The following is a 25,238-nucleotide window of genomic DNA, read 5'->3' on the forward strand; positions in this document are numbered from 1 at the left end:
CAGGCAGCACATCACTAGATGGAAGAAAGACTCCATCAAGCCCAGACTACACATTCTACAGGCTCGCATTTCACTGGGGTTACCAAATTTTGGGCCGTTGAACTCCACTGTAGACAGGCTTAATTTATGGTCATAAGAAGATGTGAGACCACTCCTGTAAATTCTCTCCCGGAAAATGTTGTGAGAATTCACTGACAATTTTCCGGAATTCACTAGAAATTCACTGATGACTGAATTTGACCTCATCAAAAGGAACCACTTCCTGATGGATGGTGGGAGCGGTGTCTTTGAGATGGGAGGGTAGTGCCTTCCAGTGGTGAGGAGCAAGGATGGAGAGGGAGCAAAATCAAGCGGATGCACAGAATGGTCAGCGAACAGAGTGATTAAGGAGGGTGTTATAGCAAAAGCTGTGTGGATGACAGGAGCAAGAGAGTGTCATGGAGGAATGCCCAGGGGGAACGCTCATAGATTGGTTTGAAGACAACAAGTAGGAATTGAAATATCTTGCACTGGGAATCAAAAGTCTTGTGCAATTGCCTCACCCTCATTAGCAAACTGCGTGTGTGTGTCTATAAATATGGCAATAATCAGAAATGTGCAATTTTTGATGCAATACATCCTTCATGGCGCATTAGTAATTCTTCTTTTCAATTTCAGCTTCTTGCATGCAAATGGATTGCACAAGTGTAGGGACCCCTGGAGCGGATGCAACATGTCCTGACGGTGAGGACCTTTGATTATTTTCAGGCGATGCTCGGTGCAACATTCCATTTCCTAACTTGCAAAGGGCGGGAGAGGGTGCAGGGGTGTTGCTAGGTCTGGAAAAGATCCAGGGATATGCTAATGTCGGGACTGTCAGGACTCGGGGCTAACTAGCCCTTTGATTATAGCCCCTGAGCTTCAATCCAGGGCTACAACTAAAAGACCCGGGGCTATAGCCATCTCACCCCTCCTAGAAACGCCTGTGGGTGCAAGAGAGTAGTTCAGTGTACATACCTCGTGTCTGGCAGAATCAGTGAGAAGATTGCCAAATCTATCTGCATTGATGAACATACTATGTATGCACTGTGCACGACTAAGGCCACGCATTGTCAAACGAGAGGGTGAGTACATTTTAAACATTTGTGTATGTTACATCCAGAAGAGCGAGAGAGCTAGTAGTCACTCAAGTGCGGGGTTGTGAGCATGTGAGTAAAATGCATCATTTGGTGAACTTGCCAACGGAAGACAGAGAGACTGAGTAACCATGTGTGAAACCAGCCAGGCAAGAAAAGGCCATCATAAACATCACCTGGCGGAATGAACAAAAGAGTGAATGGAGTGGAAGGCATAGAAGGGACTGCAATATATATATTGCTCAACACGCCATCTGGCCACGTATCTGAGCGAGCCTCATTGGAGGCAAGTGAGTGAGTACAATGTATACAATGACTACCATGTAGAATCAATGAACAGATTGATACACATGCAGAGTGAGTGAGCAGCTGGGCAGGGGAGCAAGTGAGTACAATGTATACATTGACAAATATGCCATCTGGTAGAGTGAGCAAAAGAGTTACCTGAGTGCCAGGCACGTGAGTACTATCTATACAATCGGCTACATCCCATCTCAGCATGGTAAGTGAGCAAGCAGCGATGGAGTCGAGCAAATGAGCACACTGCATAGGCATTGATAAACATGCCACCTAGCAGAATGTGCCCGAGCGAGTGAGTAAATGAGTGAGTGAGTGAATGAGTGAACAGATGGGCAGGTGAACAAGTGAGTGCAATGTATATTCTGATACATATATTTTGTAGACTGAGTGTGTGAACAGATGTGAAGCCAATCAAATTAATAGAATACTTTCATTGATAAAAATGGCGTTTGGCAGAGTGAGTCAGAGTGCATGAAGTGCAATGTATGCACTGATAAACATGTCCTCTGGCAGACTGAGCAAAAGACTGGCGGAAGTCAAGCGCGGTTGGTCAGCAGCTTTGGAGTCGATTAAGTGAGTGAGTGAGTGAAAAGGTGAGTATGTAAGCAAGCAGGCAGGGAATCCACTGAATGAGTACAATGTATGCAGTATCTGACAGAGTGAGTGATTAATAGAGGGAGTGGGTAAGTGAGAGAGCAGGCAGAGTATCAACTGAACGAGTACATTGTATACATTGACAAACATGGCATCTGATAGAGTGAGTGAAGGGGTGAGCAGGTGGGATGGTGAATGAGTGATTGCAATGACATATTGATGGAATGCAATCTGACAGTGAGTGAGTAACTGAGGGGGCACACAGGGAGACCATCAAATAAGTACAGTGTCTACATTAATGAACAAACCAGCTGACTGAGTGAGCAGGTAGGCTGGCATGTCAGTGAGAAAAAGGCATATACTGATGGACATGCCATCTGGCAGAGTGCGAGAGTGAGTGACAGGGAAAGACCCAAATCGACAGAATCTAAAGGACCGAATGGAATGCTTGGTCGAATTTCGGGCAAACAAATATGTCGAATGCCTGGAAAATTCTTCCAAATGCCCCATTCAGTGGCATTATGGTGAACAAGGGGAGCGGGGGCTATGGGCTTGTACCCCGGACCCTTGTTCACTATGATGTCAGCAGGGGTGTCCCCCGCACCCTTTCACATAAAGGTAAAAAAAAAAGAAAGAAAAAAGAAAAGGACCCTGCAGCGCCGGTTCCCAATAACGGAAGTGAATGGGAAAAGGCATGCAGGGACACGGCGAGTCAGCGGCACACAGTGGATTGTGCCGCAGAAGGAAAAAATAAGGGGGTGGGTGGGATAGGGTTATCTGAAATGGCTGCAGGAGGAAATACTGGATGTTATTTTCAAACAAATAACATTCAGTCATTTCTTCCTTGGTCATTTCGGATATGGGCAATTCACCCAAATTCAGTGAAAGTGCCTATTGGCAGACAGGTGGGCACGTGAAGAGCAATGTATTCATCAATAAACATTCCCTCTGACACACTGAGCAAAAGAGTGAAACATGGTGCAAGCCAACCTAGTTAGTCCGCAGCTGTGGAGTAGAACGAGTGAATGAGTGACTGTCAGGGTAATTCAGAGAAATTTGCACAAAAGTGGCGCACGTGGCTGGCGCACAGTGTTCCCGTGCGAATGTCTGCGCCAGCCTCGTGCGCTACAATCGATTTGCGTGCACAGCGTATTCATGGATTCAAGCCTCCAAAAGCAGCCGTGGCGTAGAGTGGTGCAGCGACCCTGCAGCAGTGCCAGTTACGCCCCCAAGAACGCCCTCGCGCAAGGAAAAGCCATCAAAATCCCCAATCCAGCGCAAAGGGCTGCGCCAACCCTGGACCAGTTTACCGGACTGCCAAACAGCAAACGCCAAGCGGGGAACGTGTATTACGGGTTTTGCGGTAACTTAAACACGCGATTGGGCCTGGGGGAGCGGGGTACGTGTATTTCAGGGGTTCGTGGGTAGTTACACACGCGATTGGCCTGGTTACGTGTATTTCAGGGGTGCGCGGGAAGTTTCACACGCGATTGGGCCTGGGGGAGCGGGGTACGTGTATTTCAGGGGTTTGCGGGTAGTTTCACATGCGATTGGCCTGGGGGAGTGGGGTACGTGTATTTCAGGGGTTCGTGGATAGTTTCACACGCGATTGGCCTTGGTACGTGTATTTCAGGGGTGTGCGGGAAGTTTCACACGCGATTGGGCCTGGGGGAGCGGGGTACATGTATTTCAGGGGTTCGCGGGTAGTTTCACATGCGATTGGCCTGGGTACGTGTATTTCAGGGGTGCGCGGGAAGTTTCACACGCGATTGGCCTGGGTACGTGAATTTCAGGGGTGCGCGGGAAGTTTCACACGCGATTGGGCCTGGGGGAGCGAGGTACGTGTATTTCAGGGGTTCGCGGGTAGTTTCACACGCGATTGGCCTGGGTACGTTTATTTCAGGGGTGCGCGGGAAGTTTCACACGCGATTGACCTGGGTATGTGTATTTCAGGGGTGCGCGGGAAGTTTCACACGTGATTGGCCTGGGTAGGTGTATTTCAGGGGTGCGCAGGAAGTTTCAGACGCGATTGGCGTGGCTACGCATATTTCAGGGGTGCGCAGGAAGTTTCACACGCGATTGGCCTGGGTACGTGTATTTCAGGGGTGCGCAGGAAGTTTCACATGCGATTGAGCCTGGGGGAGCGGGGTATGTGTATTTCAGGGGTTCACGGGTAGTTTCACACGCGATTGGCCTGGGTACGTGTATTTCAGGGGTGCGCGGGAAGTTTCAAAGGCTCCATGGAAATACTCTCGTCTTTTGTTAGGCCCAGCAGCTGGTGGCAGCAATTATCATACCAATAGGGGAAATTTCAAACAGGCTCACACAGGCCTGGCTGCAGAGGATAACAAAGGAGATGGGAAACCCAAAAACCTTTCAGATGTAACTGGGTCAACCTAAATTCAGTTCCCACCCCTCAGTATCGATGGCAGTGTACTGTCATGTCTGGGTCTGTTGCTCCATTAGGCCACCACGCTAGGGGGACTCCATTCATAAGATGCGAGAGTGTGGTTTGGAGGAGCCAAGGAGTCTGGTCTCTCAGCAGCTTCACGTGAGACCTGCTGCTTTAACAGGAACCACACAGGGGGAACCATTAACCAGACAGACTCTTTGAACACAACAGACAGGAACATGGGTGGGATTTAGTAGCACAAGGGAGTAAGCCCAAAGGTCTTTCTGTTGAGAGAAGGTTTTGCCATATTAGTTCTCGGGCACACCTTGATCCTGTTTTCACCCCTTTACCTTTCCTGTTGCAAAGCACTCTGGTTATGACCTCATGCATACAGAAGATTGTTGGCATGCAACCCAGGGTTTGTTCATTAAGGTAGGCTTAGCCTACGCCAATCACTGGCTGATCCCTCCGTTGGCAGATAATCTGAAGACTTTACAAGATGTAATAGAGAAGAACTCAACCTTGGACCCTTGCTGAAGGTACAGTCTGACTTACATCTTCTGCCAGCGAAGGAAGGCCAGGAAATCTCTCAAGATCTATCCACCAAACTTCTTCCAGGCAACAGAGGGAGAAGTAAAACTCAGAGGTCCCTCCAGACACTCTAAAATGGGTACCCAGCCAGACCACAGCATGCCCTGCTAGGCCTTGCAGCAAGCTTCCTGGATAGGGAGTACCTGAAGGTCTCTGATCCTACAACCAATGATACAGCAGCTGCCTGAAAAACACTCTTGAGCTTTGGGCTGTCCACCTTAAAGGACGACACAAGCCCATTGAAGAAGCTGGGAGAAGTGTCTCGATGAGCATCTACCGCAGTCTGCTTTAAAGGACATTTTCAACCCAGTCGAGTTCCTTGATCTGCAGCCAACTGCAATGCTGACTGTTGTCAAGCCGCAATCGCTTAAAGACATCCGAGACATCGCCACCAGTGCTTCAGAACTGCCAAACAGCACTGAGACGATCCTGACCCCGAGCCGATGTGTAGACCAGCCTGCAGCCAGTCGTCCAGCTGCGCTTGCCGAATCCATCTTGCCGCCTGATACCCGCAGCTGTCTCACATCTCAAACTCTGTCACAGAATCCTGCAAAGTGCACTTAAGCCGACTCGACCCTGTCCGGCACCAGGAACATCCACATAAAAAGGCACATTGTGGTTCTGTCCCCCTGGTCCTTCCCAGAAGGCAGCCAGAGACATTTTAAGATCCTTTTCCCGTTTGCTGAATCCAAGAAACACTTACCAACTATTGAGGTTATAATCATACCCAACACCTTCTTGTTAGTATCCAGAGTGCATCCCTTTTCCTTCTTAGAGCTGTCTGTCCTCTGCATTCCTTTATATGGTGGGTTGTATTTCATAGTGTTGTTATATTGTCTGTTGTGTAATAATAAAGTAGATATTTGTATACAACTTTGAATGGAGACTCATTTTATCATTGGGTAATAATTGTATTTTCACTGTGCTGTTTCTAACCAACGATCCACAACCTTTAGAGGAGTTAAGCTTACCATTCCATCCACATTACCAAAATTGGACAAGGAGGTTTATAATTTGCTTGTTATTCCAATCTGTTTGAATCCCTTCTTGTGAATTAGGTGTGTGGGGCTGATTGATGGTTTAGAAACCGACATGCACTGTTGGACCATTGGTACCCAGAAGCTGATTAGTCACAGGTATAATGATTGTCTACCTTGTACCAATTGCCTTTACCATCCATACTTTGAGGTGCATGGTTCTGTAAATCTAGGCCAGTCTACCCAATCAGTATTGTTTTCATACTTGAATACCTTTGTCTCCTTATGCATATCCTCTGCTTTGCCAGTCTAAATAATGGATATGTTTCTAGTAGTACAAGACGCTCTATATCACTACTGTCATGTAACCCAACACCCTCCTACATGGACCTCCCTGTAGACCCAGGGTGGGTATGTAATATGTGGCTCCCCCGTTAGACTACAGCTCCCACGATACCCCACCATTCACTATGTTGGTTCAGAGTGATGGGATTGTTAGTCCAAAACGTCTAGTGGGAAAAGGGTTTGTTTAGGGACAATCTCCACCCGCAGAGGGATTCCTGCTATGAGGAAGAGAGTGGTCGAATATTGGATAATTCAACCCTTCCTGGTCCCTCCCTGCCCCAGAGGGAAAACGAGGAAACATTGAACCACAGCCCCAGGACAGACATCGGTGCAAAGAGCTTTGTTAATGGCACAGGCATGTTGTGCTTCACAAATGGTGCATACAACAACATAGCATTTATGCAGGCATCTAGCTTCTGACACTTTATCAAGCAACACAGATAATCATTCATATTGCCGTTTTCCGTTTCCATTCCAGGTTATAAAGCTGCTTCCTGTTCCTGTGGGAGTGCTTGTGGCTCCTATGATATTCGTTCCCAACGAACGTGTCACTGCCAGTGCCACAACATTGACTGGACATCAGCTCACTGCTGCAGGATAACTGCAACCGAATAGTACACAATGTGTTGCATTGTCTCAATTTTCTTCAATGTGAAATTGAAAGACTCAATATAAAGATAACAAATAAAACAAAAACACTCGGTATTTTCTTGGTCTTTGTCGCTGAGTGGAGTATGTTTGCATACAAGTGTTTATATTCCTCTCTCTCTTTCCTCCCCCCTCTTTCGCTCTTTATCTCCCTCTCTCTCCCTCTCCCCTTCTCTCTCGCCCCCTCTTTCTATCCCTCTCTCTCCTTCTCTCTCTCCCCCGCCCTCCCCCTCCCCTCTCTCTCTCTCTCTCTCTCTCTCCCCTTCTATCTCTCCCTTTCTCACTCTCCCCTCTCTCTTTCTAATCCCCCCTCTCGCTCTCTCTCCTCCCCCTCTCTCTTTCTCTCTCTCTTTCTCTCCCCTTCTCTCTCCTCCCTCCCTCTCTCTCTCTCTCTCCCTCTCTCTCTCTCTCTCCCTCTCTCTCTCTCTCTCCCACTCTCTCTCTCTCCCCTTCTCTCTCTCCCCTCCATCTCTCTTTCTCTCTCTCCCTCTCTCCCCCCTCTCTCTCTTCATCTCTCTCTCCCCTTCTCTCTCGCCCCCTCCCCCCCTCTCTCTCTCTCTCTCTCTCTAACCCCCTCTCTCTCTCCCCCCTCTCTCTCTTCCCCTTTCTCTCTCTTGCTCTATTTCCCCCTCTCTCCCTCTGTCTCTCCCCTCTCTCTCTTTCTCTCTCCCCTTCTCTCTCTCCACTTCTCACTCACCCCTCTCTCTCTCCTCCCCCCTCTCCTTCCCCCCTCTCTCTTTCTCTCTCCCCTTCTCACTCACCCCTCTCTCTCTCCTCCCCCCTCTCCTTCCCCCTCTCTCTCTCTCCTCCTCCTCTCTTTCTCTCTCCCCTTCTCTCTCTCCCCCTCTCTCTCCCCTTCTCTCTCTCTTCCCCCTTTCTCTTTTGCGCTCTCTCCCCACTCTCTCTCTCCTCCCCCTCTCTTTCTCTCTCTCTCCCCTCTCTCTCTCTCCCCTTCTCTCTGTCTCTCTCTTCCCCCCTTTGTATCTCTCGCCCTCTCTCGCTCTCTCTCCCCCCTCTCTCACTCTCTCTCTCCCTCCCCCCTTCTCTCTCGCCCCCTCTTTCTCTCCCTCTCTCTCCTTCTCTCTCTCCCCCGCCCTCTCTCTCCGCCCTCTCTCTATTTCTCTCTCACTCTCCCCTTCTATCTCTCCCTTTCTCTCTCTCTAATCCCTCCTCTCTCTCACTCTCTCTTCTCCCCTCTCTCTTTCTCTCTCACTCCCCCTTCTCTCTCTCCCCTCCCTCTCTCTTTCTCTCTCCCTCTCTTCCCCTCTCTCTCTCTCTTGATCTCTCTCTCCCCTTCTCTCTCGCCCCTCCCTCTCTCTTCCTCTCTTTCTCCCTTTCTCTCTCTCTCCTTCTCTATCTCCCCCTCTCTCTCTTTCTGTCTCTCTCCCCTTCTCTCTCTCCCCTTCTCACTCACCCCTCTCTCTCTCCCCCACTATCCCTCCCCCTCTCTCTCGCTCTCTCCTCTCCCCCTCTCTTTCTCTCTCTCCCCTCTCTCTCTCTCCCCTTCTCTCTCTTCCCCTCTTTCTCTCTCTCGCTCTCTCTCCCCCTCTCTCTCTCCTCCCCCTCTCTCCCCCTCTCTCTCGCTCTCTCTCCTCCCCTTCTCTCTTTCTCTCTCTCTCCCCCCTCTCTCTCCCTCTCTCTCTCCCCTTCTCTCTCTCTCTCTCTCTCTCTCTCTCTCCCCCCTTTCTCTCTCTCGCTCTCTCTCCCTCTCTCTCCCCTTCTCGCCCCCCTCTCTCTCTCTTTCTCTCTCTCCCCCCCACTTCGCCCCCATCTATCTCTCCAGTAATCAGTTATGCATTGTCTTCTTGTTGTTTGGAATCTGATAGAAACCGAATCACTGCCACTGCCAGGAAGCATCAACTGTGGCGAAGTCCCACTGTGTATATGGTGGACTCGCCACCTCAACCTGTGCAATCACAAATATAGGCTGGCATGTTCATTTAAAATGATATAGGATAATATCTAATGTGAGGGTACTTGCCAAATTATGAACTCAAGTATAATGGTGGCCAAAAAAAAGTAATGGAGAAATAATGGGGAAGTTTCCTAACAAATAACTCGAGACTCGAGATCACTTCTCTTGTTCCTAAAGGCATCATTTGGATACATGCGCTCTATAAGCTTTGCAAATAAATAAATAATTGTACAAGTGCTCCAGTGCAGTGTGCCAAAAGGTTCAATGAAAGTCTCATAATCCTGGGCAACATAAGAACCGACCGTTCAAAAACAATCTTCCAGTGTCCAGACAAAACTAACGCCAAGATTCATCTTCAAGGAGGATGCCTCTTCTTCTCCTCCTCTATCCGTGGGGAGACTTGTTTGCTCCTTTAGTTCCTTTAGCTCTCTCCTTGTTCTAAGGGTGGTCTTCTTCCCGGTGGCTCTTGAGCAGAGAGGAGGTTTGTGATCTCTATTCTCTCAGGGTCTCGCTCACCAGGGAGTTTCGCTGACCCTGGTGAGGCTTGTTGGAGAAGCCAAGCCCTGCTCATAACCATTCCTTTCCTCCTCCTATATTATCTCCCTAGACTGCCTTTCCTGCCTCTCCTCTTTCTAGACTCTCCTTCCTCGCCCCCTGCATCTCGAACCTCCTCTAACCACCATGTGCTTCCCTGCACCAAGGTGGTACTCCGGTGTCCCCCTATTCCTAGTCCTATTCTTGTCCCCTTTTCTGTTCCCTGAGTTTATGGCACTATCCCCTCTTAAGGCTTTTGCGCTTCATCCTTTCCATGGTCCTGAATTCTGTAAGAGGATTCAATTCAGCACTACAGCCAAGTCAACGCCTAGTCTAGAATACTGAATGAAAACCCTTATTGATATATCTTTATGTCCAGTTCATGCGTTCTGGATGACTACCCCTATATAACACCCCTCTCTCAGAATCCCCCTGACCCCACTGAGCCAAGAAGTAGTTCTGTTTTGCAAGTTAAAAGGTTTATTTGAGAAGTAAAGCAATATATATCTATCACACTTTAGAATAAATTAATAATTGAATAGCACACTTAATCTGATATGATAAAGATTAACAACAGAGAATCTGGCACTAGCACACTTCTTGATAATCACTAAGGAGTTGACATGAAATGGATAAGATAGCAACAATACTTCTATGGTTTCTTTATAATCAATGATGAGTGGTTATAGGATGGATAAGATAGCAACAATACTTTTATGGTTTCAAATGGATGCAATGTGGAATGAAAATGCAATACAGAAAATAACTTGATAGGATTTCAGCCAAAGACAATGTAATCACTTTCTTGGACAATTCACCCCCCCCCTTTTTATGCTATGCAAGGAAATGGAAGGAAGGCACACAGTTCTCAGAAATGCAATCAAATGTAATTCAGTTCACCCCAGCAACTTAGACTACAGAAGTTGAAAACACAGGCCCAAAATGCTTTTATATGTGCTGGCAATGGAGTGAAAAATATGCTAAAATGCTTTTAATTCCCTCTAGGAGGTTCAGGGTGAGTGAAATCAAGTTAATATTAGTCCAGGCTCACTTTAGCAATGTCCTAGGAATGATTAGCAGGTTAAACGAATTTCTGCAACGGAAGCAAAAACAAACTGCTGTTTTCACACGTGGAGAAAATTGCAAATCGCGGTAAAATTTGCGGGTGCGTCTTTCGTGATTGCGGCAAAACTATAGGGGGTAGGAATGCGGTTCTAGGTTCGTAGGAAAGCCACGATTCTAAGCTTTCCGAGGAAAGTTACTGCAAACGGTCATGGAGATATGAGCGATTAAATAAAGGTCGTTTTTCAGATTTGAAATTTTAAAGTTCAAAAAGACAAGTGCAGCTTGCAACTAGAAAATGACAAGTGACAGCTTTACAAATGACAGGTGACAGTTAGGAGACAGTTCTACTTAGATTAAAATAGCTTGAATTATATTATCTTAACTAAGAGATTGGTTCTGCACAGTCTTGCTAGGTACTCACACTATATTCTTGAATTAGAATGGGCCTCGCCACGGATCTGGTCAGGTTTTAGACTGGACTCTGGTCTCTGCACTTCACAGTGATCTGGGTCTGCTCTCTCTCTGGATTCTGAAGATTGATGGATTTAAAGTCTGGATCTTTCTGCACAGCTTTCTCTAGAGATTGATGGAGGTAAAGTATGGATTTTCCAGCAGAGCGACCCGCAGCAAATGGATTTGAAGGTCCCTATCTGTCCTGTCTGTCTGCTTTTATGTGTTTTTTTTTTATGGGTGTGTGTGCAGCATCACTAGACCCTACCCCTCTCCACTTATCATTGGCCAAGCTTTCATTTCTCCCCTGATTGGGGGAGCTAAGTTGTGTCAGAGTGATGTCATTTTACAGCCTGCAGAAAGTCCACTCCTCCTGTCAACTTGCACACAAATCTAGATTTGAACCAAATACATATTTGCAGAGGTACATATTCTTTTAAAATTACACGCACCCCTCACATATCACAGGAGGTATCTCCTGTTCAAACTCTGCTCTTCCTGACGCTTGCATTCAGAAATGGCAATATTTTGCACTTTTTAACTGGTTTGCAATTTCGGACATTAACCCAAATTTACACACATGTGCGCAAGGAGTATGGACATTAGTTGATGAAGTGTCAGATTTTTCACATGCACACATTTTGAGTAATATCCTCTTTTCCGCTAAAACCCCCCTGAATATACCACCGGTTCTAAAAACCTCTTAAAATGTGGGCAGAAAAATCACAAGAATTATGGTATCATTTATAAAATGTTCACATGTCCGCTCTATGAGTTATTCATCTTTTTAGAGTTATGTTCTGGCCCCAAAGGGGTGTGGTTTCCCCCCAGCACAAGGTTGAATTTCTGGTTTTTCCAGTTCTGCCAAGCCAGCTTGCTCTCACAGGCAGTGCTCCTCCCCTTTACTTCCAGGAGGAAGCTAGATTTACGACATCTGCAATAAACCATCTGCCTGGGTCAGGACAGGGCTTTGTTCAGAGCTCCTGTATTCTGTGGGGGCTCCCCTTAATTCAATTATCAGAGAGATGGCATATCCTTAGTGTGGCCAGCAAAAGGCAGATAGGCCTGGGAACACAGCTGTGACTCAAGTTTCACTCCTGATGAGGGTAGTTGCCAGGCAGAATTCAGTTCCTTAAGCCAGGTTTCAGATAAAATGTCACTTTTTGTTACCCAGTTTAAGTCAAGACAATGTTTACATATGCAGCTAGAATGCTGATTCTAAGTTTAAAACTATGACATTTAAACAATTGCAACCTATGTGACACTCAGAAATAGGTCACATTTAGATTTTCAGTGTCCAAAATTTACTTAAACTGCTGAAATCCACAGCTAAGCCAGTCTTGTTATAAACCTTCAAGTCACTTCAGTATATAACTTTACATTGGATCCACCTCTCAGTAAGTCTTTCTTTGGCTTGCTTTGGGTTCATTTATTCAGTTTTCTACAAAAAAGTAAAATCTGGTGTTTTAAAACGCTGGCTTTCTGATAGTGGTGAGTACTGGTACTGCACCCCTTTTTGGGATTTAAGAAAATTAATTCCCAACAGTTATGGGTTTGCTTTTGGCAATCAGCATTGCCATTCCCAATGGTTTCAGACTACTGTGTGGGTAGTCCAATGGTGGTTTTAGGCAGTGTCCTTCTGTGCCCACAACATCGGCAAAAATGAGTGGCAGCCTATTCTTCATGCATTTCCCTGTGCATTTTCTGGGAAGCTCTGGCCATCATGATGTTTTCCATGTCAGTACTGCACAGTTTTGAGGTAGGGCTTGGATGCGTGGATAAAAACATCCCACAATTCCCTTTCTTTCCAGGTGACCACTCCTGCAACCAAACCTCTCCCTCTGAATATGAACACTCTGTACAGATCTGCTTCTTATCCATCGATTCCTCAAACTTCTTTCTTCTTCTGATGTCTCTCTTCTGATTGCTCTATCTGATGCGACTTTACAATGGGACCCCAGCTCGCTCTTTCCCTCCTACCCTCTGTCCAGCCTCTATGTGTCCCCTCATCTAATCATCTTGTGAGGCAAAAAAGTTGGCGTCATCTTTGACTCCACTCGCTCCTTCTCTCGTCACATCTCGGACCTTGCCAATAAAGCCCCCTATCAGCTGCACCTCCGCAGAGGCATTCTCCCTTTCCTCACCTTCCCCCAGAAATGAAATGTCTCAAGTGCGCTGGTCCTCCCTAGTCTGAACTACTGCAACAGCCTTTTCCTCAATCTTCCTATGTCCTCCCTTCGCCCCTTTCAACTAAACCAGATTAGAACTGCAAGACTTATCATTGGCCTCAAGCCCAGGGAACACATCTCTCCAGCCATATAATCTCTCCACTTGCTCCCGGTTGCTGCTAGGCTCAAGTTTAAGACCATCTGCATCATCCACAAGGCTTTCTGGTGCCTGCGACCCTGCTACATCCAACTCTCTCCCTAAATACCTCCATGCTAGAGCCCTTCAGTCTTCTAGCTCCAACTCTGCAGATCAGACGCTTCTCTAAGCAGAGAGTGGGGGTTATATCTCTCTCCTTCATAGGAGTCTCCCTGTGGAATGGTCTCCCTGCCTCTCTCAGGCTTGAGCCGGATCTCCTTAATTTCCGGAAGCTCCTTAAGACCCTCCTTTTCTCTTGTTCCTTCCCTCTCCCCCACCCGCATGCTAAAACCCCTGTTTGCTGCAATGACTGTCTGCCTGGCTTCCCTCTGAGATCTAGAGGGCACCAGCCCCCCCGCCACCAAGTCAACTACCTATCTCACCCTTAGCATGTGGACACTCAACCCTCCTACACCCCATGCTGTCCCTGGCACTTGCCCACTTACTGTCCCCTTAGCACTCGCCCATCCGTTTGGCCCTCTTCAATCCCTCCTCCACTCCCTCTTTTTCACTTGCACTCTCTCCTCTTGCCCTGTACTCCCCTTCACACCCTACCACTTTTCATTTCACACAAACCGGCACTCCCCCCTCTCCCTCACACTTCTTCTTACTGCACCTGCACAATATGAATGTCACAACGCCGAATAGGACAGTTATTGTTATGTTTCTCCCTTGTCCCCTCCCCCTTTTATGTCTTGTGGCACCTTGAAACACCATTTTTTGTATAGGCGCCTTACAAATATCCAATAGATTAATAAAATGTTCCTGTTTCCCTCTTTCGGCTTCTCAGCACCTTATTTCATTCTCCAAGGTAGCACTCAACCCTCTCTCTTCACAAGCGGTTTCTTCTCTTCTCTCCCCACAAGCAGACTTCTGCTCTGTCTGTAAGCCCCAGAATTCCCTACTGTTCCTCTCAATTTAATACTTCACAGGTGGTATCCATTCAAGCTGTCTATAACTTGATTTCCTTCTCACTCTGCTACTCTGTTTCCCCTGTTTGTTTCAAGTCTTCCTTCTGTTACACCCTTTCACTCACTTCCCGGATGGCAACCTTTATTACTTACTTAATTACTATCTCAGTTACAGAACCACTAGAACCTCCTTTATGACTACCAAATCGAACGTCACAAAGGCAAAGGAGAAGCTCCGCTCTACCACCACCTTGCAATGCCCTACAGTGTGCCCTAACCCACTTAACACCTGCACAAGGGCATCTAGCTCTACTATAGCAGCTCAAGCCAACAGTAGCTTCAGTAAAGATAATCAAGTAATACAGGGAGCACTCATCCACGCTAGGACCCACCATGCACATGCCATTGACATCGCAGACTGCATTACAACAAACGATCTATCTTTATGAAAATTACTGAAACGTGGCTCCACCCTGCAGCTGGACCTGCCCTGGCGTTAGCCATCCTAGAAAATTACACGATCTCCAGATCCGATAGATCCATTGTCAAAAGAGGGGTGTAACTATTATTGCTAAAAATACCCTCATCGTTAGAGAGCTACCAAACATCCCATTCCACTCTGGCAAAACCCTCTCAGACAAAATGACCTTATCACATGCTGCCACTCTAAACATTCACCTGATCTATACATCCCCAGGCCCGATACTATCAATTGAAGATGACATAGCCCAACTTCCCTCGACAAATACCAAGCTTAGCTCCCAAAATCTCCTTCTGTGGCACTTAAACATATCATATACAGTTAGCATAAGACTTAGGTGCTATACAGAGTCCGATTCTGGGCTACAGAATCCAAAGTACAATGGTTTATTAGATCACTCTAGCTAAAATGATCATACTCTGTGCACACTTTTGAGCATGAGACATGCAAAGCAAATATATTCAATTACATTTAGGTATAAACATGTTTTTTTAATGCAAAAGTAAATAAAGAGTTTGTCATTACTCTCAAAAACGTTTTATAACAGTTTCTTTCGTGCAACCTACTACTCTTAGGTTGAATAAGGTGTTAATAATACATGAACTATTATGAAATCTCTCAGAGGTTATATTTAAATATCATACATTTACTGTTTTTCTTTGTTAGTTCATTGTAAATTCCAAATTCAAAAAATGTCCCAAGTTGACAGAAAACTGTTTGCTTGGATGATCTGTTTTTCTTTTTTTCTTCTTATTTAGATGCACAACGCTTTTCGGGCAATCTCAGCCCTTCATCAGGTGCGAGCAAATTTATCTATTCCAAATTTTTGTATCTGAAAATAAACATATATCTCTATTTAATTCTTGTGCCTTTAATTTTCGTGTGTTATTTACTTAGAGGGTTGCCTTTTTGAATCATTGTACCTGAAATACTGTGGAATTCTCCCTTCTTCCAATGTCTAATTCTCTTCAGTGGAGCTTCGCTGTTTTGTCCTCTTGAATAAACAAGTGTCCTCCATGCATGTTGTACCCAATCTGCAAAATGAATGGTGCATTCGTTTTAAATCTGAATTTTTTGAGTATACATGTGCGGGTTTTGTGCTGGGAACAGTCGCTACATCATAGCGCTGTGCCGCAGTCACAAAGCCCTGGTTTAGTCATTTAAATGTGTTCTCTGTTAAACAGCTTCTTGCCGCCTCACCTGTGTAGGTGTATTGTTGCAGGCCAGAGATTCTCAATGTGCCGTGTGTAGAGCCGCGTTATCTGTACTGCGGTTCCGCGGCGAGCCGCTCCCTTTCTTCTCCTGCTTCACTCGTATTTCTCCGTCCGTCCGCTCACCCGTCCTCTCTCTCTGGTTCACTCCACACTGTATCACTCGCGTCACAGTTGCTGTTCTGTCTTTTGTGTTTGTGTTTACTGGAACTCAACGAGTCTAGTCCCTTCTTGCTTTCTGCAGGGTATGCGTGTGTAAGAACCACCATGTTCTCCTGGGTGCCATCTTGGAATGGCTTAGATCGGTCCGTGTTTCATTTATGCATTACCATGGTTTTGAAGATTACTGCATTTCACGGATTTCTTCATCGAGCGAGGTTCTCTGCTTCCTGATGAACAATGTTTGTTTTGTTGAGTCGTGCAGGTTAAATCCACATGCTGAGTTTTTCATGGCCCCCTTTAATGTTCTAGGCTTCGCTGGTACCGAATAATAATATTAAGTCAGGCGGGTTAGGTCCACATTCAGACTGTTTTACCAGGACCCCTTGCGTTGACGGGGGCATGGCCTGCGGAAACAATGTTGTTTTAAACGTTACTTTCCAGAGAATATTCTACTTGATTCTTGATGTGCAGATGTCATGCATGGGCTATGTTTTCTGTCAATTGTTACAAAAAGCAACTCAAGTCCCAATCCGCATTCATTCCATTTGGCTGCATTGAATCTAATTTATCAATCCAGTATGTTTCTCTTTGAAGAAGTATTTTATTTATATCGCCTCCTCTTCTTGGTATTTGTATCTGTTCCAGTAGGATGAATCTTATTTGTGAGATGTTATGTCTTTCTTTCTTGAAATGTTGAGTCACTGGTGATTGCCGATTATATACATTTTCCCAAAAATCCACAAAAATGTACCTAATCCACCGGGAAGACCAATTATTGCTGCAAATAATAGCTTACTTGAACCATTAGCGCAATACATAGACAAGGCGATACAACCTTGAGTTCACAAGTGTAAAACATACATAAAAGACACAAATGATTTTCTGAACAAACTAAGATCAGTTGAAATTGATGATGAGCACCATATCCTATTTACAATGGACGTTGTAAGCCTCTATACCAACATCACACATGAGGGCGGTTTGGAAGCCATGGAATGGCTACTGCTGAAACCAGACACTGATTGTCAAGCTGATAAATTGTTTATTTTAAAATTATTGAAAATTGTGCTACAAAATAATTTCTTCATGTTTGAGGACAAGTATTATATACAAATATCCGGAACATCGATGGGGGCCGCAATGGCACCCAGCTAAGCCAATACATATATGGACTTCCTAGAGGAAACTCATATATTCAATGAAGAGAGATAGACGAATACATTGAAATGCATGTTTCGTTTCATAGACGGCATATTTGGAATCTGGAATGGTTCGAATGAGGAATTAGTTACTTTTTTCCAACATCTGAATGACATGGCGCCCAGGATCAAACTAACCACAAAAACAAGCAGAGATGCTATTGAATTTCTGGATGTACAAATCTACAAGAAAAGAGGCAGATTGGAAACCACAATATTTACCAAATTAACAGATAGAAACAGGATCCTACATGCAAATAGTTTTCATCCACGCAGAACAATAGAAAGCATACCTTTCAGCCAATTTTTGAGATACAGACGGATAATCTCGGAAGAAGAATACGCCAAAAAAACACAGGAATTGAAAAGCAAGTTTGAGAAAAGAGGTTACCAATCATCCACCATCACAACAGGTGCTGAAAAAGCTGCAAGAATCAGCAGAGAAGAAGCGTTGTTATCCAAAGAAAAGGAGAAACAAGAGAAATTAGTGTATGTGACCACTTTCTCCCAACAAAGTCCAAAAATCCAAAAAATCATTAAAAAAAATTGGTCAACCTTGACCTTGGCTCCAACGATGAGAAGACTCTTCCCAGAACCTCCGCTCTTCGCATACTCTAAAAGTAAATCGATGAGAGAACACCTTATCAAAGCAGACTTTTCAGTGGAAAGACACACGCAGGACACATATAAGGGCACAATCCCTTGTCACAATTGCAACAACTGTAACAACTTGATCACAGGAAATTCGATAAATCATCCACATAAAGGTTACAAAATAAATCTTTATCATTTTTCAACCTGTGATTCAAAAAACGTTATATACGGCATCAGATGCCCATGTGGACTACATTACGTGGGAATGACAGTGAGAAAGGCCAAAACAAGATGGTCCGAACATAAATCAAATATCAGGACAGGAGCTATCAAATCACCAGTGACTCAACATTTCAAGAAAGAAAGACATAACATCTCACAAATAAGATTCATCATACTGGAACAGATAAAAAGACCAAGAAGAGGAGGCGGTACAAATAAAATACTTCTTCAAAGAGAAACATACTGGATTGATAAATTAGATTCAATGCAGCCAAATGGAATGAATGCGGATTGGGACTTGAGTTGCTTTTTGTAACAATTGACAGAAAACATAGCCCATGCATGACATCTGCACATCAAGAATCAAGTAGAATATTCTCTGGAAAGTAACGTTTAAAACAACATTGTTTCCGCAGGCCATGCCCCCCGTCAACACAAGGGGTCCTTGTAAAACAGTCTGAATGTTGACATAACCCGCCTGACTTAATATTATTATTCGGTACCAGCGAAGCCTAGAGCATTAAAGGGGGCCATGAAAAAAACTCGGCATGTGGATTTAACCTGCACGACTCAACAATACAAACATTGTTCATCAGGAAGCAGAGAACATCGCTCGATGAAGAAATCCGTGAAATGCAGTGATCTTCAAAACCATAGTAATGCATAAATGAAACACGGACCGATCTAAGCCATTCCAAGATGGCACCCAGGAGAACACGGTGGTTCTTACACACGCATACCCTGCAGAAAGCAAGAAGGGACTAGACTCGCTGAGTTTCAAAAAACACAAACACAAAAGACAGAACAGCAACTGTGACGCGAGTGATACAGTGTGGAGTGAACCAGAGAGAGAGGACGTGTGAGCGGACGGACGGAGAAATACGAGTGAAGCAGGAGAAGAAAGGGAGCGGCTCGCCACGGAACCGCAGTACAGATAACGCAGCTCTACACATGGCACATTGAGAAACTCTGGCCTGCAACAATACACCAACACAGGTGAGGCGGCAAGAAGCTGTTTAACAGAGAACAAATGTAAATGACTAAACCAGGGCTTTGTGACTGGGGCACAGAGCTATGATGTAGCGACTGTTTCCAGCACAAAACCCGCACATGTATACTCAAAAAATTCAGATTTAAAACGAATGCACCATTCGTTTTGCAGATTGGGTACAACATGCATGGAGGACACTTGTTTATTCAAGAGGACAAACAGCGAAGCTCCACTGAAGAGAATTAGACATTGGAAGAGGGCAGAATTTCACACTATTTCAGGTAAAATGTTTCAAAAAGGCAACCCTCTAAGTACATAACACACGAAAATTAAAGGCACAAGAATTAAATAGAGATATATGTTTATTTTCAGATACAACAATTTGGAATAGATAAATTTGCTCGCACCTGATGAAGGGCTGAGATAGCCCGAAAACGCGTTGTGCATCTAAATAAGAAGAAAAAAAGAAACACAGATCATCCAAGCAAACAGTTTTCTGTCAACTTGGGAAATTTTTTGAATTTTCAATGATCCTAATGACATCAATGCCATAGCACTGGCCAATACTATCTCGGCACTTGGTTTCATGCATCGGATCAAAAATGCTACACATACCAAAGGTCGCACCCTCGACTGGATAGCTGAACTTAACTGCAACACTGACATAACATCTAATGCCTACTGCCTATGGTCAGACCACCACATTGTTACCTTCAATATCACCAAGTTTCCAGGGACCAACAACCCCCCATTACAGGCACCAGCTGCCCCATCGAGAAACAAGAGAAACATCACAGCAAATAATATACTACCACTACTACTCCCAATCACAGCTTACCAAGACCTAGGCAACGACGACCCATCCACCATGGTCGATCTTTACAACATCACTGTACTGGCAGTCATCGACAAAGTCGCACCACACTCCATGCGTAAAGTCAAACCAGTAGCTCACCTTAATACCTTAATTCGTGGTTCACGCTTACGCTAAAAATGCTGAGAAGAGCCAAAAGAACAGCTGAGGCCAATTGGAAGAAAATACCAAATGACCTAAACAAAGTAACATTCGCTGCGGCAGCTAAAAATGATAAACAGGGTGTTCTCCAAACGAAAATTTCCACATACAATGACAGAATAAATACACCAAGTCTGGTACGTAGAACTCTTTGCCATCCTGAGAGAACTAGACTCCCCACCACAAGAAACCTGCAATAATGATGCAAACTTGTGCACGGACATTCATAACTCAATCGCTGACAAAATTGGATTCCTTCAATCTAAAATTGAAAAAGATACCATGAAACTTGCCCAACTACCTCTGCAGACTCCTACTCACATGAATAGCAACTCAGCTCCTAAATTCGAACTCACCCCTGTCACCAACACTGAAGTCCTAAAAATTATGGCCAGTCTCAAAACAGCGAAAAACTATAAGTTGGATCAGTGAAACGGGTTAACTCTGGCAGAATTTAGAACATATCATCTTTTATTTAAATTGTTTTATTACAAAAATATATCATTAATTACATAAGAATTCTAAAAACATCAACAGTTCATCATCTCTTTCATACCTTCATACAATCCCCATTCTGACAAATCTATCTAAAAAAACATCAAGTAGTACCCAATGCTTAATTTTTAGTAGAACATTTGTTATTGCTGTTTGTTAACATTTTTCAGCAATGACCCAGTCCATAATTTCAAGTGTCATTGTATAACTGGTATGATGTTTGACCAGATATCGTATTACTAGAGAAAAGCGTCGACACGTGTTTCGGTCAGAGACCTTCTTCAGGACATTGGGCAGGAGGACACTTCTCCGCCCTATTATATACTTGTATGGGCCAAAGTTCAATCTAAAAACAATAAGAGAAACCAGAATGTCAACCCTATTTCTTTTTAGAGGTGACGCATTAGTGTCACATTTGTGTCAAAATTAAATCGAGACAATCGCCTTACTCACCCCCAAGAAGCAATTCCTAGGGTCGTGAGAAAGGACCCACGGGATTAATCCTCCACTGGTCTCGGTATTTATATCGAGCCTGTGGAAATAACACATACCAAAAACACACTTAATATTTATTCCATGAATCAAAACGAGACTTGTAACTATACTACTGTCAAGCTAAGAATGATATATAAAAAGGCCACTTACACCTATCTGGTGGCACAAGGAGCAACTCGTGCGAGGACTGCACGGTTATGTAGGTCGGACGTGCACTGGTATATTGCAAGCACTAAATCCTCACTGGACCCATCAACAACTGCAATAAAATTAGAGATATACGGATTAGCCCCCGTAAATCACACAGTGTCACTTTGTTTTCCCATATATGATCACCATCGTGCTGGACTCATCTGTTGTCAACATTCAACTCAGAGTACCGATACTCTAGCCTTCTTTCACAAGCTGCTTACCCCCGTGAGAACAGCATACTCGAAGTGCCATCACTGACAACATCTCAGCCTACTGGTAAACTATACCACACTCATATAAATAACATGAGCTACATGTTGTTTTTAACACTACGTATGCCCTCGCCATACTGTCATCGTTTAAATCATGCCTATTATCACACATACTTCTTACCTCGGTCCAGTCAATCGACAACCATCAACAGGAGAACCACTATTCCGGACGGCGTTCAATTCGCGCGTAACTACCGACTCAATCGGGAGCAATGGACATAGAAAAGGGGACCAGCTAATATCTTCATGAGTAGACACAAAAAAGGGACTCTCTCCGGGCAAACCACTAGTGTCATGCAACCAAACTGTGTATCCAAAACGTGGGTAATCAATGGGTACGTATATCCACTCATTTTAGAAAAGTGCACGCTTCATGGTTCTGTGTCTCGAACCCCAGCTGATCAACAATGGTCGATCATGTCCGGGCGGGCTCTAAAATCGTGGTGAATACAGGATGCTTGGAATATATTAGCCCTTATCCTACTGTAACACAGCTTGATTTTAGGAACTGGGTGCTTTGTTGAAGTACTGTGTCTAGCAGATAAAGATTGTCATACACACAATTTCTATGACGCATCATTTTAGGAACTGGGTGCTTTGTTGAAGTACTGTGTCTAGCAGATAAAGATTGTCATACACACAATTTCTATGACGCATCACAAAGTAAGTTCATAGGTCATACATCACCGGCTAACTAGAGGGCTGACTAAGAAAATTCAATACTATTCATAAATGAACCTGTATTATTCATTATCTGCGGTGTATACATCAATAGCAAAGATGTTAATTGCTTATAACACATGTTGATTGGAAAAAATGTAAAATGTTAGTTATTTATAACAAGAGTGTTCCACTCTACTGAAACATTCAGTCCTTCTTTGACAGTATGCAGAGTGTGAATCCATTTCTGTTCTGTACGATGTAATATTGTACTGATATCCCCCCCTCTCATATTACTCCTAATATGTTGGAGTACGAACCATCTCATTTCTGTATCTTTATGTTTCATTTTCAAAAAATGGTCGACAAGCGGTTTATCTGCCACACCATTCCTGATACAGCTCCTGTGTTCTGATATTCGTTGTCGTACTTCGCGTGTAGTCTTACCAACATATAAGAGTTGACAGGGGCAACTGATAATATAGATCAAGTTTTTTGTCAGGCAATTAGTGTGGCAGTTCATCTTCCACACCTTTTCGCCATATTTGAATTCCTTTTTGGTTACTGTTAGAGGGCATGCTACACACTTGCCACATTTATAGTGGCCCAATATGGGGGACAGCCCCCACTGTGTATTAATAGTGGTAGCTCTCTTCGGTTCTCTATACGTATGCACTAATCTCTGTCTTAGATTCTGATTGCGTTTAAATGCATACATTGGTTTCTGAAATAATGACCCCGGGTGTTTTACAAGATTCCAGTGTTTATTGATTATTCTCTTTATGTCAACGCTCACTGGATTAAAGGTTGTAACACACACTAACCGTTCATTCTTCTGTTTTTCTCGAGGGGTAAGACAAATTTCTCTGTTTGTATTTTCCGCTCTTTTGAGTTGGTCTTTCACCAACCTTCTCGGGTACCCCCTCTTTTGTAACCTTACTTTTAGTTGTTCCGCATGGATCTTGAATTCATCTCTTACAGAGCAGTTCCTTTTAATACGTAGGAACTGACCGTAGGGTAAGTTCTGCCGTAAACTCGCTGGATGGAAGCTATTAAAATGCAGTAAGGTGTTTTTATCTGTGGGCTTTCTGAATAGGGTAGTCGTGAGATGATTCCCAGTTTTTTTGATCACAAGATCCAGGAAACTCACCTGTAGATAACTATGTTCAATGGTGAATTGAATGTGAGTATCACATTGGTTCAACCAAGTATGAAATTCATGAAGGGATGCAGCTGTCCCTTTCCAAATTAGAAAAACATCGTCAATGTAACGGTGCCATATATTTAGATGGCCACTTAGAGTGGGATGGCTAGTAAGTAGATTATGTGGTCCCACAATAAACTTCTCCTCATAATCAGCCATATATAAATTGGCAACGTCGGGAGCAAAAGTGGCACCCATGCTTACCCCTCTCTCCTGTTTATAGAGTTGGTTCTTGAACAGGAAGAAATTTTCAGTCATTGCCAGCCTGATACATTCCTGTATAAACTCAGTAGGGGGCAAATGAGGTCTCGTTCTTTGATTTAGAAAGTGGCCTAGCACTTGTAGACACTCTTGTTGTGGAATAGCCGTGTATAATGACTCTACATCCATGGTCACCAAAATATCACCCTCCTCAATTTGGACTCCTTGGATGATGTTGATCATATGGGTCGAGTCTCCACGTTTTGGATACACAGTTTGGTTGCATGACACTAGTGGTTTGCCCGGAGAGAGTCCCTTTTTTGTGTCTACTCATGAAGATATTAGCTGGTCCCCTTTTCTATGTCCATTGCTCCGGATTGAGTCGGTAGTTACGCGCGAATTGAACGCCGTCCGGAATAGTGGTTCTCCTGTTGATGGTTGTCGATTGACTGGACCGAGGTAAGAAGTATGTGTGATAATAGGCATGATTTAAACGATGACAGTATGGCGAGGGCATACGTAGTGTTAAAAACAACATGTAGCTCATGTTATTTATATGAGTGTGGTATAGTTTACCAGTAGGCTGAGATGTTGTCAGTGATGGCACTTCGAGTATGCTGTTCTCACGGGGGTAAGCAGCTTGTGAAAGAAGGCTAGAGTATCGGTACTCTGAGTTGAATGTTGACAACAGATGAGTCCAGCACGATGGTGATCATATATGGGAAAACAAAGTGACACTGTGTGATTTACGGGGGCTAATCCGTATATCTCTAATTTTATTGCAGTTGTTGATGGGTCCAGTGAGGATTTAGTGCTTGCAATATACCAGTGCACGTCCGACCTACATAACCGTGCAGTCCTCGCACGAGTTGCTCCTTGTGCCACCAGATAGGTGTAAGTGGCCTTTTTATATATCATTCTTAGCTTGACAGTAGTATAGTTACAAGTCTCGTTTTGATTCATGGAATAAATATTAAGTGTGTTTTTGGTATGTGTTATTTCCACAGGCTCGATATAAATACCGAGACCAGTGGAGGATTAATCCCGTGGGTCCTTTCTCACGACCCTAGGAATTGCTTCTTGGGGGTGAGTAAGGCGATTGTCTCGATTTAATTTTGACACAAATGTGACACTAATGCGTCACCTCTAAAAAGAAATAGGGTTGACATTCTGGTTTCTCTTATTGTTTTTAGATTGAACTTTGGCCCATACAAGTATATAATAGGGCGGAGAAGTGTCCTCCTGCCCAACGTCCTGAAGAAGGTCTCTGACCGAAACACGTGTCGACGCTTTTCTCTAGTAATACGATATCTGGTCAAACATCATACCAGTTATACAATGACACTTGAAATTATGGACTGGGTCATTGCTGAAAAATGTTAACAAACAGCAATAACAAATGTTCTACTAAAAATTAAGCATTGGGTACTACTTGATGTTTTTTTAGATAGATTTGTCAGAATGGGGATTGTATGAAGGTATGAAAGAGATGATGAACTGTTGATGTTTTTAGAATTCTTATGTAATTAATGATATATTTTTGTAATAAAACAATTTAAATAAAAGATGATATGTTCTAAATTCTGCCAGAGTTAACCCGTTTCACTGATCCAACTTATAGTTTTTCGCTGCATAATACCTGA

The sequence above is a fragment of the Ambystoma mexicanum genome, chromosome 3q (genome assembly GCF_040938575.1).
Source record: "Ambystoma mexicanum isolate Mex_15411 chromosome 3q, UKY_AmexF1_1, whole genome shotgun sequence".
In the NCBI taxonomy this organism is placed as follows: domain Eukaryota; kingdom Metazoa; phylum Chordata; class Amphibia; order Caudata; family Ambystomatidae; genus Ambystoma; species Ambystoma mexicanum.